This window comes from Notamacropus eugenii, chromosome 1, assembly GCF_028372415.1.
Source record: "Notamacropus eugenii isolate mMacEug1 chromosome 1, mMacEug1.pri_v2, whole genome shotgun sequence".
Lineage (NCBI taxonomy): Eukaryota > Metazoa > Chordata > Mammalia > Diprotodontia > Macropodidae > Notamacropus > Notamacropus eugenii.
In genome coordinates, this window is record NC_092872.1 from 448,163,398 (window position 1) to 448,177,653 (window position 14,256).

The window sequence follows — 14,256 nt, forward strand, 5'->3', positions numbered from 1 at the left end:
CAAACAATACTGTAAAGTAGTAATCAACAAAACTATTTGGTATTTTCAAATACTCAAATGGATCTGTGACCTCATTGATTCAGGAATTCCCCTGAACAATACAAATAGCAACTTATCTGTGCCTATGTGGCTCTAGCTCCCATCCTGCCAAAAGTCTGGTGTGGTGGGTCCATCCACTATGCAGGAAGTCTTCACTTGCCCCCAACTATTTTAAGGGTATCAATGGAGCACGCTGGCTACCCACCTGTCATTCTTCACTCTCAAAACATGAGGAACCCATCTTCTCTAATGTACCATTCACTGATGACATTCTTTAGTCCTGTTCTTCAGAGTTCCTCAATAGTTCTAGGTTGCAGCCTGTCCATACACCTTTATGTTACCCTCTGTAAGATTCTTGTCTTTAATTCTCTGGAAGCAGTGGTGTATGACACACAGCAATATGACAAAAATGTATTGAAAATATGGGGCTCTGATGTTATAGAAAGCTTATGGGTCAGTAAAAGTGTTCTGCAATTTCCCAAAAGCAATCCCAGCTCACTACCTTCTCCTTTCCAACTCTGGGCCCAGTTCAATCAATTTAGTACTGTGTCTGTCCCAGATACACATACTGTTGGACAAATCCTATATTTAGTACTGTCTGTCCCAGATATACATACTGTTGGACAAGCCCTAAAGAAAGAGTTCTTAATCTTTTTTTTTTCCTGTCATGGACCCTTTTTCAGAATGTCTTTAAAAGAATAAAATATAAATGATTAAAAAGAAAAACAATCATAGGGAAACACAGTTAGCACAAAAAAAAATTTTAAGTTAATGGACAGCTGCTCCACACGATTGTACATTCAGTGTAGAATCTGGGTTGAAATCTGGGTAATTAATTTGGCCTTTCCTGTGTGGAGAAGTCAAATTCCTTTAAGTGATTATGTCTCTCTTTTAGAAGGTTCTACAATATCTTGGGGGAATTGATGTAATCATCACAATGTCATTTACAAACAGTACTTTCTGGGGCAACTCACCATCCACAAGGAATACTTTCTTACCTATACTCTGTGCTGTATCTCACACATCACAATGTTTAACACTAATGATTAATACACATTCCCTTGTTTTACGCCTCACCTGATGTTTATTATCAGAGGGTCAGTGAACAGGGTTATGTCTGTTGTTCAATCTTTCAATGAATTTTAAATGATTTTGTTATATGGATGGGAGAAACATTGTTGCAAAAGTTCTTATAAGGCAGAAATCTGATATTCTAGGTCAAATGTTTTTTGCAATAATCAAAAAATAAGCACAATGGAATCTTATATCCTAAACATTTTTTAAGTCAGTTGCGAAATGGTAACAATCCACTACTGAACATAATTTGTGAAATCTTGCTTTTTCCTTATTGTCTTCATTGGAATGCCATCAATTCATGGATAGATGATTTTCATAAAAATTTTGCATAGAGAAAAACAGGCCTACAAGGCAATAGTTGTTGTTTTCTTGGTCACCACTTTTCAGAATCAATAAAGTTCAAAGTCTTTTCTATACTTTTGTATCTCTCCCTCCTTTTTATGTCAGTCCTTTAATATCCTCACAATTGTATCCCTTCTAACATGGATGTCTTCTTGATCCAAGATGGGAAAAGCTGCTAGATTGACTCACTTGACTCAATCCAGCAGCTTTTCCCATTTTTGTTCTCTCTAGTGTCATTTCTACTTATGTATAAGCATCTCAGTGACTATGACGAAAGGGTTCAACTATGGTGGAGATAACACTGTGCTGTTATAATTTTTGTAAATCTTTTCCCTTTTTCTTCTGTCTGTAGTCCTGTTTCCAGTTTCTTCCTTGAATGTCCTTGGGAAGATCTTTTTTAGTTGGATAATTTGCCACATTTTCTTAAGACTACTTTTGCCCTCTATTCTATGTGACAACACTGTTCATAAGATTTTAAAGATGAGTTTTTTCTTACGCAGTATTTCCTTTGGCAACCATCTGTCTTCATTTGCCAAGTCAAATGTTTGCTGACTAAGGTGCTTTCTGGATTCCTTTGGTCTCCTTGTTGAAACAAATAATTTACAATGGTTTAAATACTGGATGACATTATTTGTCACCATCAATAAGATTTCTGTTGTCCATTTCTCTTTTTCTTTTTCATTAGCTTGTTAAATAACCTCATTACTGTTTTTTCTGCTTTTTGTTTTAATAAATTTAAGGATTTATAAGTTTAATAAACTTAAGGATTACCTTTATGTGTGTAAATCTTTTTCTATCTGTTAAAATGAAGTCAATTTTGTGATGTTGTTTGGTATTTGCCTTATTTAGCACCTATCAATTTTTTTTTTGAAGAAAGTATTCATTGTTTAAAAGTACGTGGTTTTTATATAATCCAAAATCTTTGGTTTCTTCAATTTATTTCTCCTAAAGTATACTTTCTCACAAACTTCTTCCCATCCTCACCTTCTCCCAGCTTTACACTAATATCACCAAGTATAAAAATGAATGTAGACTTATCTGGAGAGTCTTATCAAGCTTTCCATTAAATTTTTCTACCACCTCATCCTCAGCAACTGGTGCTGCGGTATAAATTGCCACTGTTTTTATGCTGCACTTTTCGCAAATACTTTATTAGTACTGCCAATATGAGGTGACCAAATGTTCCGTAAAATATTCCTTGTAGGCTTGGGTCACATGATAAAACTCCTTTCTCCAGTTTCTCTCCTTGCTCCAAGGAACCTGTGACCTCACCCTTCCATTTAACTACAAGTTTTCTTTTTTTCTGCCTTCATTTATAGAAAAAAATATCAAGATTGACATGATTCAACACCTCCAGCAATATATTCAACTTCTTGTTCACTGACAAGGATTTCACAATTAACATATGAACAGTCAAATTAAAGTTTACTGGCCTAAAAACTATGTGATTTTTGGCACCCACTACATCATCCCCAACCATGAAAATACGATCAAAAGCAAAAAAAAGGGCTATTGGTTTAAAAATTTTCATAGCAACACCACATATAATTGAAAAAACTTATTAACACCCTATAAACACCCTAACAACAGGTGAATGGTTAAACTTCAATAATAAAATATTATAATACAATTAAGATAAGTATATTATAATATAATTAAGATAAAAAAGAAATCTAGAACGACAACAAAATACCACAAAGTATAAAAAGGCAGAACTAAAAGAATGGAGTATATACTAAGAACTGTTAGTCCTTGTTAATGAAAATGAATTAACAAAGAATTCTGACGTAGCCTTTTAATAACTAAACAGATATTATATTTTGTGTAACGAAATTAATCTAAATGTAAAGTTACTGAGCAAGTTTAGTTATTGGCATTGCTATTCAATGTTAAGTTTTGACAAAACACTTAAAAAGGAAACTTCTTTCCAGTATTTTTTTTTTGTTTTTCAAGTGCTTTGTTCAAATCTAGATAAATTATATAGTATTACTCTGATCTACCAACTTAGTACTCTGTCAAAAAAGGAAACAAAGCTAATCTAGCCTGACCTGTTCCTACTGAAACCATGGGGCTCTAAATGATTCCTCTGTGGATGTTCATTAACCTCCCCTGTAATAATACATACTAGATTTTGTCAAGAACCAAAGTCACTGGCCCTACAGACTCCATTCTTCTCTTTTCTGAAGATCAGGACATTTGTCTTTCTCCAAATCTGTAGCACCACTCTGATCCTTCACCATTTTTAGAAATCACTGACATGCTCAGCAATCAATCAATAAACATTTATTAAGCACCTATTATGTGCCAGGCAGTGCTAATTGCTACGCTAGGGCTGCAAAAAGAGCCCAAAGTCCCTGTCCCCCGAGTTTATACCTAATGGGGGAAAGAACATGCAAATAAATATATACAAAGCAAGCAATATACAGGAAAAATAGGAAATAATTAACAGAGGGGAGGCACTGGAATTAAGAGGGATTAGGGAAAGGCTTCAGTAGAAGGTGGAATTTTAATTGGGACATAAAGGAAGTCAGGAAGGTCAGTAGTCAAAGCAGAGGAGGGAGGGAGAACATTCCAATGAAGGGACACAGCCAGACAAAATGCCCAAAGCAGAGAGTTGGAATATCTGATTTGTGGAATAGCCAAGAGGCTAGAGTCACTGAATCAAATGTTGGAGAATAAGGTTTCCTAATGCAAAGCTGAAACTGACAGGACTAAGTAACAGACTAGGGGGAAGGGGAATGTTGGTGAGACATAGTGAGGAATCCACAATGACTCCTGGTTTGTGAACCTGAGAGACTGGGAGGATAGTATGCCCTCTATAATAACTGGGAAGGTATGAAGCAGGGTTTGGGGGGGAAAGATAATGAGTTCACTATTGGACGTATTGAGCATCCAATTCCAGATGTGTGAAAGACAACTGGAGACTTGAGAATGGAGGTCAACAAAGAGAGTGGAGCAAGACAGGTAGATTTGAGAATCACCCACATCTCCAGAGACTGGAGTAATGGGTGAAAAGGAAGGCATTTCAGGCATGAGTCAAGTTAAGAAAAAATTATTAAGTACCTACTATGTGCCAGGCAAAGTACCAAGCACAGGGGATGAAAATCAAAGAGCTCACAGTCTAAAGGGGAAGGGGGGACAACAAGTAGCTAACTATATTGAAATAAGATACAGACAGGATAAACTGGAGATAATCAAGAGGGAAGGTACTAGCATTAAGGGCTTGGGAAAGGCTTCTTTTAAAAGAGGGAGAAGGCAGATATATTAGGAAGGAGAGAGTTCTAGGCAGGGCACTCTCTGCAGAATTCTCTTTCACTGGGGCAGTCAGTGAACATGCCAAGAGTTTAGAGATGAAAGATTGTGTATAAAAAAAAAAAGGCCAACATCATTGTATTACAGAGTACGTGGGGGAAGTGGAAAGTGTAAAATGTAAGACGAGTGGAAAGACTGGAAGGATTCAGGCCATAAAGGGTTTAAAATGCTAAACAAGATACCATATCCTGGAGACGATAGGGAACCACTGGAGTTTACTGAATGTGTGATGGGGGGGAGTACATTTGAGTTTAAGATGTCTACAGAATATCCAGTTCAAGACATTTAATACAGTTGGGAGATGCAAGACTAGAAGTCAGGAGAGAGGTTAGGGCCAGATAAATAGATCTAAAAATCATCTGCATAGAGATGTTAATTTAATCCATGGGCCCTGAGGAGATCACCAAGTGTAGCATACAGGGAGAAGAGGGTCCAGGATAGAGCCTTGGGGGGACACTTACCTAAATGAAGACCCAGCAAAGGAGACTGGGAAGGATCAGGCAGACAAGTTGTAATGGTAAGGGAATTTGAAAATCTTCCCAGACACTTAATAGTCCCATGTGACCTGCTTTGAGCTTTGGCCCAGACCACAGCCTGAGTCACATGGAGCCAGTGGTAGGAGGAGCTTGCCAAACAGGCAGGAAGAGCAGAGAAGAGAGTGAGGCAGAGTTGGAAGACAGAGAGAGCTGAGGCAGAGCAGCTAGCACAAGTGAGAGAGGGTGAAATTTTGCCTAGGGGACTTTATTTGTGGGGAGGCGTAACAGAGGGAAGGCTTGGGGATGGCAATGTTCCCTGTATAGGTAATGTGTATAAATTTCCTTGTTACCATGGTGGAACTGGTCTTCTGGTATCTGAATAAATATTTTGGTTTCATCTTTGAGGAAGAGAGTTTATATTTTGCGAATTTACCCTGGAAATATGCATGCATACCCATAGGAGCTGCTGTGGATACTGCACTGGGGTTACACAGGTAGGAAGAGAATAAGTACAGAGTAGTATAACAAAAACCCAGAGAAGCAGTATTAGACAGAAGAGGGTAGTCAACAGCATCTAGGGCTAAAGAGAAGTCAAGAAGAATGAAGACTCAGAAAAGGTCAATAGAACTGGCAATTAAGAGATCACTGGTAACTTCAGAGTGAGCAGTTTCAGTTGAATGATGAGGCTGGAAGCCAGACTGCAAAGAGTTAAGAAAAGAGTAAAGAGAAAGGAAGTGAAGTCACTAATTATAGCATTTTCAAAGAGTTTAAACATGAAAAGGAAGAGAAAACAGGGTGAGAGCTAGTGAGGGAAACATAGGCATGATGGTAAGCAGTAAGAAAGTACCAGTAGAAAGAGAGACAATATTCCTAAGAGAAGGGAAGACAGATGCTACAGAAGACGGAATAGAATGGGATCATTTATACATGTAAAGACTGTGGTGGAAGGCACGAGAAAGAGTATGAACAAAGACAATGTAAAGATAAAGTACAGTACATGTAAAAGAAATATGTCCTTCAACTAACAAAGCCTTTGAGAACCTAGGATTCACCTTTATAACGTGGAGTGCTTGCCCAGATATTTTGTGGAATAGTTAGTTACTGTATAGTATAGCTACTACTGAACTACTATCTGAACTACTATCATATGCTCTCAGGTAGTTCTAGTCCACAGTACTCACAGAATCTTAAAGAATACCCATAGTCCTTTCCAATAACAAAGCAGGAATCCCCTTTACAATATCCCTGCAGAGGAAGGGAAACCAGCAGCCCTCAAAATGAGCCAAAGCTTATTGTTAGGGTTTCCTAAGCTAAATCTACCTTTCTGCAACTTTGGGCACTGCTTCTCATTCTGCCCTTAAAGTCAAGGAGGGAAAGTCTAATTCCCCTTGAAATGATAGCTGTCTTCAAGTATTTAAAGGGCAATCTTCCAAGTCTTCTCTTTTCTAAGTAAAACATTCCCACCTCCTTCAAGTGATCTTCATATAACATAATCTCCATTCTCCTCTCCATCCTAGTTATTACCCTCTTTTGGAAATGGTAGAGCATATTAGTGACTTTCTTCTGACCCTCAAAACTGAACACTGGTATTTCCAATGTCATCTGACTAAGGCAAAGAACTGGAAGATTCAGCCTCTCTTAACATAGCTTAAGACAATGTTAGTTTTCATGACTGTCATGTCACAATACTGACCTGTGTGGAGTTTGCCATACACCAAAATTTCTAGACTTTTTTTGTACAAGCTGCTGTCTAGTCACATTTCCCCTGACTTTTTAAATACAAGTCTATTGTTCAGTCATGTCCAATTCTTTGTGGCCTAAGTGCGGTTTTCTTGGCAAAGATACTAGAGTGATTTGCCATTTCCTTCTCCATATCATTCTACAGATGAGGAAACTGAGGCAAATAGGGTTAAGTGACTTGCCAGGGCCACACAGCTAGTAAGTATCTGAGGCCACATTTGAATTCAGAAAGATAAGTCTTCATTCCTCTAGGCATAGCACTCTATCTGTTGCACCACCTCGATGTTCAAATACAAGTCTAAAAACTTAGTTATCTTCATTAAATTTCACCTTCAGATTTGGATCACTAAGACTTTTAAAAAAATTATCCTGTCATCCACCATGTAAACTACAACTCCCAGTTTCATATCATATGCAAAGCTGACAAAAATGCCATCTATACCATTGTTCAAAGCAATTCAAATCCTAACTAAAATGTCAGCCAACAGAGGACAGAACTACCTCCAAGCTGACATTGAATCACTGATGACTACTTTTTGCATCTGATCATCCAACCTGTTCCAAATCCACATGAACAAATGCGATCATTTGTCCCATATGTCTCCATCTTCTCCACAAGTATAGCATGAGACTATCAAATGCTGAAATTTATATATAGTCTGTGTGGGGCAGTCCCCAGATCCAAACAGTCTCATAGTTCTGGCATAAAAAGAAAATAACAAGTCAACCCTAGAGTTTTGGCAGGAATTACCAAACTCACTTGTCTACAGCTTAATGTTCTACACTTCTTTTATTAAAACTAATGGCATATTAGCTCTTCTCCAGTGGCGTGACAACTCTACTCTAAAATGTTTCACTATGATAGTGGCTCAGCAATCACATCAGTCAGTTCTTCTCATACTAGACAGTTTTTCTAGATGTGGTAAGGAAGTCAAGTTAAGTCAATAAACATTTGTTAAGCAACTACTATGTGCCAGGCATTGTGGTAGACACAGAGAGATACAAAAAAAGGCAAAAAAATCAGTCTTTACCTGCAAGAAATTCATATTCTAATAAAGTAAACAAAAAAATTAGATATATACAAAGTAGATGAAAAGCAATCTGAGTGAACAGAAAACATTTTTCAATGCATCTTATCTTTCCCTCTCCCCCATTCAATTGTAAGCTTCTGAGGACAGTGTGGACTCCACTGGATTAAGTCAAAAGATCTAAAATAAAATCCTGTGATAAAATTGATAAGAAAAACTCAAACAAGTTATGTGTGGATATATGTGACACAAACATTTATCATGTTTGTATAAGATATACATGATGCAATTAAATGATGAATTTCCCCCCCCCAAAAAAGAAATAAAAGCCTGGCTTACCTGAGTGCCCTTAGTCAAGTTATATCTTCTCTGGGCATTAATTTCCTCATCTGTAAGAGGAGATTGACCTAAATGATTTCTAAAGTAATTTCAATTATAATATGACATGATCTTAGAATTTTGTCTTATTTCATCTATTTTTCCCTCATAAATAAAGCATTTTGCATATCACAGGCATTTAATAAACACTGTGGAACTGAACTGAAAGTAGGTGCTAATGCTTCTAGCCTGGACAACAGGAAAACTTGCTAATATCATCAACAGAAATAAGAAAGTCTAGAAGAACATCTAGTTTGGAGGGGAAGCTCAGTACTGAATATGCAGAATCTGAGGTACTAAAGCAGTACCCAGGTAAGCATGTCCCACAGGTGACTGGATATGTGAAATTGGAAATGTCAAAATGTCAGGAATGTTGTAGACAGAGTTCATGTAACCAAGCAAAAAGTAGGATAGGATTACCTTTAAGATCCTTTTCAGCTCTCAGATTCTAGGTAATGAGCAAAGACAGATTCAAATCTGAATTAAGTTCTTTCACAAAACTTAAGTATATTGTGAATGGTAACTAATGTGAAAGGTATAACTAATTTAGAGAGATAAGCACTAAGACCATTATTAGTATTACTAGCTGCTAATATTAACAACTCACATTTATATAGTCCTATTGGGTTGAAAACAAAAAATGGGCCACATACACCACAACAGCAACCCACTGTCATCATGTTCTCTGGCTAGTACACAATACTACCACACACAATTAAGGATTTAATAAGTGCTTCTTAAAGAAGCCAATTAATACAGAAAAGACACCTAAGACTTTATCTGCCACACCACTGTGTGTAGGGCACATTCTGGCAGTCAGAAAACTGGATTTTAACACTGGGCAGCAATGCTTTATTGATGCAGGCAGTTAGGTGGCAGAATGGATAGAGCTGGACTTGGCGTCAGGAAGATCTGAGTTCAAACCTTGTCTCAGCCACTTACTAGTAGTATAACCCTAGGCAAGTCACTTAACCTCTTTGTGTCTCAATTTTCTCATCTGTTAAATAAGGGGATTAGACTTGATGGCCTCTACAATTTTTCCAATTCTAAATCTATGGTCTACATTCTACAATACAAGTATTTGGTATTTTTAAAATGCAAACACTTAGAATACTGGATTACTGAAAAGATGGGTTATATTAATGCCATCCTTAAAAAGAAAAAAAATGTTGTAGAGAACCTACTACAAAATGATTGTCATTGCAAGTACTGGAAAGTACTGTATAATTCATTTGCCATTTCAAATTCGTGAAAAGTTTGTAACTGTCTGACATTCTTTTATCTCCAACTATTAGTAAAATCCCTCGAAATAGTAGTCATTTTACAAAGGTTTGTAGAATTTGATTTCATTACAGTTATTAAGCAAAACTACCAGCAAGCAGCCAAAAGATAAAACATAAAGGTATGACACATAAATCTTTAGAATACAAACTAGATAGAAGTCCAGATCCATTCTGAAGTAGTTAGCTTATATTTAATATTTTAAGACATTTAAAATAATTATATTTTATATTAGTTTCTCCTTTTTTGAATATATCAAAATATTCAGCTAGGAATTTATAATTTAACCCCTCCATGCCTTAGTGAAAGACTTACTATTTGCAAAACCGTCTCTTAGCTCTTACTTGGGCTGATCTTCTAAGAGAAATACACAATGAGTTCCCAGCCAACTCCCAAAGCCTTTCCAGCTCACTCAGTAGGACCTGCAGAATACACTAACCATGGCAGACTTGGGGAAGACACATTTGAGCCAGTGTCACAACCACACCACAAATGAGGCATCTCAGAGAAGGCCCCCACAGAACATTTGTAAATCTGAAGCAACAAATGTTAGCATATAACAAAACTAAAAAGTTACCATGAGATTTCATTAGTAAATGGAACTCCTGATATGGAAATTCCCTCTAATCAGTGCCTTTAACTTAAGAAACTTAAGAGAGTTGAGGCACTAAGAGGTGCTAATGTGACTTGCCCAAGGCTATGCAGGCCAAATTGTGTCAGAATCAAGACTTGAACCCAGATCTTTCTGACTGCAACCTGTCTCTCTACTATACCACACTATCTACCATTATTTTTATATATCATTAAATCCTTAATTATTATTTATAATATAGTATAATTGCCCACATTTTGTTAGGACGTTAACACTTTGCAAACTGCTTTTTTTTTTTTAAGTGAAGTTTGGAACACAAGGATTATTGTTTCCATATTGCAGAAGAGAACAATGAGGCTCAAAAGTGAGGTGATTTGCCCAGGATTACACAGCTATTAATTGTTGGAACCAAAACTTGAACCCAGATCTTCTGGCTGCAAGTTCAAAGGACCTTTACACTCCATCACACCATTGTGCAGCTCAACCTAAGTCTAACCTTTTGCAGCTACTGAAATAAACTCTCATTTCTAAACTAGCACTGAGCACTGTGCTTTGTATGCAGTAGGCATCAAAAGAATTTTTTTGAACTTAAGGTCTATCTACATGGGGTCTTCCCCATGATGACCTCCTAGGTAGCTAGTGAAAGAACTATCATCCTGGGGGTGGAGCCAAAATGGCAGAGTAGAAGGACGGACCTGTAAAATCTCTCCCCCATATTCCATAAAATACCTGTAAAAAATTACTTTAAACCAATTCTAGAGCAGCAAAAGCCACAAAACAGAGTGAAAGAGATTTCCAGCCCAATTCAGCCTGGAAGGCCAACAGGAAAGGTCTATCATACCTGGCTCAGAGGGGAGCACAGCCCACAGAGCACAGTGCAGCCCCAACTGTGTGGAACCAGCTGGAACAGGACTAGAGCAGACCTCAGGGCTTGGAATCCCAGGCAGCAGCAGTGGTTCCCAGATTGCTCAACCCACAAGGCAAAAGACAGCTTCAAAGGTCAATGAGAAAGCTCTTTCACCTGGATGAGAAGGGACACGGTCTGGCCCCATTGTGGTCCATTTTTGGAGCCCTCCACCTAAAGACCCTAGGGGAATTGAGCAGCTGATCTAGATCGAAGCCCTGAGTGAAGACCCTGGCAGGGAGGAATGCTGGCAGGGAGGAGGAATTCTGGCGGGGTGGAGCTAGAGGTGGCTGTGGAAAGGGAATTCTACTTGCAAATCCTGGGCAAAAAAGTTTTTAGTTGCTCCCAGACCAGTGCACAGACCAGAAGAGGAATAAACTCCCCTTCCTTGATTGTGCCACCTCAGAGGAACTGAGAATTTACAAGTCCATAGAATATACCCTTCTCTTGACAAAGGACTCAAAAGTCAAGTAACTGGCTGGGAAAATGCCAAAAAAAGGGGGGGAAAAAAGACTGTAGAAAGTTATTTTCTTGTTGAACAGGTATTTTCTTCCATCCTTTCAGATGAGGAAAAACATTAGAGGAAGACATAAAAGTCAAGGCTTCTGCATCCAAAACCCCCCAAATAAATATGCAATGGTCTCAGGCCATGGAAGAGCTCAAAAAGGATCTTGAAAATCAAGTAAGAAGTGGAGGAAAAATTGGGAAGAGAAACGAGAGAGATGCAAGAAAATCATGAAAAGTGAGTCAACAGCTTGCTAAAGGAAACCCAACAAAATGCTGAAGAAAATAACACCCTTAAAAATAGACTAACTCAAATGGCAAAAGAGTTCCAAAAAGCCAATGAGAAGAAGGATGCTTTAAAAAGCAGAATTAGTCAAATGGAAAAGGAGGTTCAAAAGTTTGCTGAAGAAAATAGTTCTTTAAAAATTAGAATGGAGCAGATGGAAGCTAAGGAATCATGAGAAACCAAGAAATTATAACAGAATGCAAAAATAGAAGACAATGTGAAATATCTCACTGGAAAAACAACTGACCTGGAAAATAGATCCAGGAGAGAAAATTTAAAAATTATGGGACTACCTGAAAGCCATGATCAAAAAAAGAGCCTAGATATCATCTTTCATGAAATTATCAAGGAAAACTTCCCTGATATTCTAGAACCAAAGAGTAAAATAAATATCGAAAGAATCCACCAATCACCTCCTGAAAGAGATCTGAAAAGAGAAACTCATAGGAATATTGTAGCCAAATTCCAGAGTTCTCAGGTCAAGGAAAAAATATTGTAAGCAGTCAGAAAGAAACTATTCGAATACTGTGGAAATACAATCAGGATAACACAAGATCTAGCACTTCTACATTAAGGAAATGAAGGGCTTGGAATATAATATTCCAGAAGTCAAATAAACTAGGATTAAAATCAAGAATCACCTACCCAGCAAAACTGAGTATAATACTTCAGATGAAAAAACTGTCATTCAATAAAATAGAGGACTGTCAAGCATTCTTGATAAAAAGGCCAGAGGTGAACAGAAAATATGACTTTCAAACACAAGAGTCAAGAGAAGCATGAAAAGGTAAACAGAAAACAAACGCTAAGGGACTTACTAAAGTTGAACTATTTACATTCCTACATGGAAAGATCATATCTGTAACTCTTGAAACTTTTCTCAGTATTTGGGTAGTTGGAGGGAGTATACACATATATGTATATAGACAGAGGGCACAGGGTGAGTTGAATAGGAAGGGATGATATCTAAAAAAATAAAATTAAGGAGTGAGAGAGGAATATATTGGGAGGAGAAAGGGAGAAATGGAATGGGGCAAATTATCTCGTATAGAAGAGGCAAGAAAAAGCTTTTTCAATGGAGTGGAAAAGGGGGGAGGTGAGAGGAAAAAAGTGAAGCTTACTCTCATCACATTTGGCTTAAGGAGGGAATAACATGCATGTTCAATTTGGTATGAAAATGTGTCTTACACTACAGGAAAGTAGGGGGCATGATAGAAGGGAGGGCAAATGGAAGCAGGGAGTAATTACAAGTAAACACTTTTGGGGAGGGACAAGGTCAAAAGAAAGAATAGAATAAATGGGGGGCAGGACAGGATGGAGGGACACAGTTAGTCTTACACAACATGACTATTATGGAAGTCTTTTACAAAACTACACATACATAGCCTATATTGAATTGCTTGCCTTTTCAGTGGGAATGGGTGAGGAGGGACGAAGGGAGAGAAGTCAGAACTCAAAGTTTTAGGAAAGAATGTTGAGAACTGTTTTTGCATGCAGCTGGGAAATAAGAAATACAGGTAATGGGGTACAGAAATCTATCTTGTCCTACAAGAAAAGGGAGAAGATGGGGATAAGGGAAGTGAGGGGTGTGATAAAAGGGAGGGCAGATTGGGGGAAAGGGTAATCAGAATGCACGCTGTTTGGGGGTGGAGGGAGGGGAGAGATGGGGAGAAAATGTGGAACTCTAAATCTTGTGGAAATAAATGTTGAAAACTAAAAGTAAATAAATAAACATTAAAAAAAAAAGAACTATCATCCCCATTTTACAGATGAGAAAAATGAAACTCCATAGAGGGGAAGTACTGAGCTCAAAATCTCAAAGTCTCACATACCAGCACGATAGTAGTAGCAACTGTAGTAGTATCAGAAATACCAGTTCCCATTTCTATATGTTTTAAGGGTTTACAAAGGACTTTACTCAATGATTTTGTGAAGTAGAAAGGGGAAATAACTGGCTTCCAACTATGGTTTTATTCTCTATGATAATGAGGATACATACTACACCAACTGCCTAGCTTTTATTGCCATTTGGGGAGGAGGCCACCCCCTTAATTCTGCTCATTTTTTTAAGGAGGAAACATCAATGCAATAATCAAGCCTTCATTATCTTATAAACAAACTGCTTCTCTGGAAAGCTGGTTTACCCTAGACTGGAATCTTCTGCAAATAAATAAGTCCAAAAGATGCAGAGATTATAAATTAGAACTCACAAAAATCTGTATGTAGCCTCATGCCAACAAAGAGCATTCTATCAATATAGTGAAATGCTAATCTCCTAATTAACAACCTAATTAGGT

The 14,256-nt window shown here is 37.6% G+C and overlaps 1 protein-coding gene across 6 annotated transcripts in view; it reads right to left on the reverse strand.

Moving 5' to 3' along the window:
• The window catches only part of MAPKAP1 (MAPK associated protein 1), a 340,916-nt gene that overhangs the window by 312,628 nt on the left and 14,032 nt on the right, over positions 1-14,256 (reverse strand). For 2 of the 6 annotated variants that reach the window (XM_072631930.1, XM_072631928.1), the window contains exon 2: positions 8,354-8,403. The exons of the other annotated variants lie outside the window; for them this stretch is intronic. The gene's annotated coding sequence lies outside the window, so the exon portion shown is untranslated. The remainder of the gene's footprint in view (positions 1-8,353; positions 8,404-14,256) is intronic. 6 annotated transcript variants of the gene reach the window in all.